We start from the raw sequence: 1,747 nt of genomic DNA on the forward strand, positions 1-1,747 counted from the left end.
CGTCCGGGGCTCCCGGTTTTGCCTCGTTTCCCCGCCCCCGGCAGGCCGCACTTCCGGCCGCTGCCCCTGTCCCGGGCTGCCCTGGCCACTGGCTCTGTTTTGTGGTCACGGTCGCGCGTGCAGGACAGAGCTGGCGTAGGGCGTGGTTCCTCTGGCCAGGCCGCGCCCTGTTCTCGTACCGCCCTCCCGCTCCTTCCCCTCTGGCTGCCGGAGACTGCAGCTGGATCTAGTTAAAGTGAATTTGACTGCGTGTGACTCAGTTGTTTATAGCAACAAACAAACGAGACTGCTTCTGTTCATTCATTATTTTCTGGGTTAATTCTAAACTGGGACGGTATGGGGGACAGAAAGTAGTCAGATTTTGTTGTTATTGAAGTCTGCCATTAGGAAGCGGGGCATAAAAAGTGAAAATTTGTAAAATGTGTAATGGAACATTGAGCAAAAAAAATAGGACTGCGTAATAAAAGTTTTGGTTAGGTGTTTTGTAGATTCTTATCAAGTGACCAGATAAAAATAGCTAAGCATTACGTTTCACTTACTATATTTGTGCATTGTTCAAAGTACTGTGTTAACTCTCAATCCTCAAAAGAATCCTGAGAGGTGCATTGTTTCTAGCATGATCTCAATTTCACCGATAATAAAACCTTGGCATAAAGTAACCTGCTGGAGGCCATACAACTAGTGAGTGGCAAAGCTAATGAGTGGTAAACCCAGGCACCCTCGGCTAGGGGACTGGCTCTATATCTCTACTTGTTGACTCTTCAGACATTCTGGAAATAAACACTATTCTGAATAGCAATGTTCTCCTTAAATTGCCATTCTGAGCCAGGATCCCTGACTGTCTATGCTTGAGATCCCTAGGACACTCACCTTGATGGTTTCCTTTAACACACAGTTCTTGACATTCCTGGTCAGAACACTTTCTGAATATTTCAAAAACTCCAAATTATAGGATACAGACCTGTGCTTGGCAAATGTTGCCCATATATGTGAATGTGTATGGAAATTACATTCCCTCTTAAGGTCCAAAGTGTTACGAGTGGGGTATAGATAGTTGAGGGAAAATGGATGTAACCAAAATTAAATGGATCCCTCAATTCTGGATAAGAAAGAAACAGGAGAGAGAATCAACCAAGAAAAGTTATTGGAGTTTATTATTAAATTAGCCAAGAATTCCTAAAGAAAAAGATTAAAGGAAAAAGAGCAGATCAGAAAGAAAGACTGAGATGCAGTGTGTGACAAAAATGTGCCAGTAAGGGGGCCATGTGGGAGACGTATCAGAAAAGGACTGGAAGTCAAAACTACAACTAAGAATCTGGCTATTTGTTTTAGATAATTTATTCAAAAAATGTGAGTGCTTTCTTTAGTACCTAACATTGAAGTGACAAATATGAATAAAAATAAGTGCCCATCCTCATGTACCTTGAAGTCATAAACACAAGTACAATTAAGTGTTAAAGATGCTATGATAGAAGTATATGCAGGGCCCAGGGATCACATGACCAGGAAAGAGGTCAGATCTACTCAGATGTTCAGGAATGATTCCTTAAGGTCGATGGCACTGAGTTCACTCTTGCAAGATAAGCAGCCATCACTGAGATGGGCTGTAAGGGCAAGTGGGGGCTTCCACACAAGGAGGAACTGTATACAGCATGCATTGGAAAAAGGCAAGAGGTTTGACATGGTTTGAACCCACAGCTCAAAAGGGACAAAGTAAAAGATTGAGTTGGAGAATGCAGGGAAGGGC

Source organism: Lynx canadensis, chromosome D3, assembly GCF_007474595.2.
Source record: "Lynx canadensis isolate LIC74 chromosome D3, mLynCan4.pri.v2, whole genome shotgun sequence".
NCBI lineage: Eukaryota > Metazoa > Chordata > Mammalia > Carnivora > Felidae > Lynx > Lynx canadensis.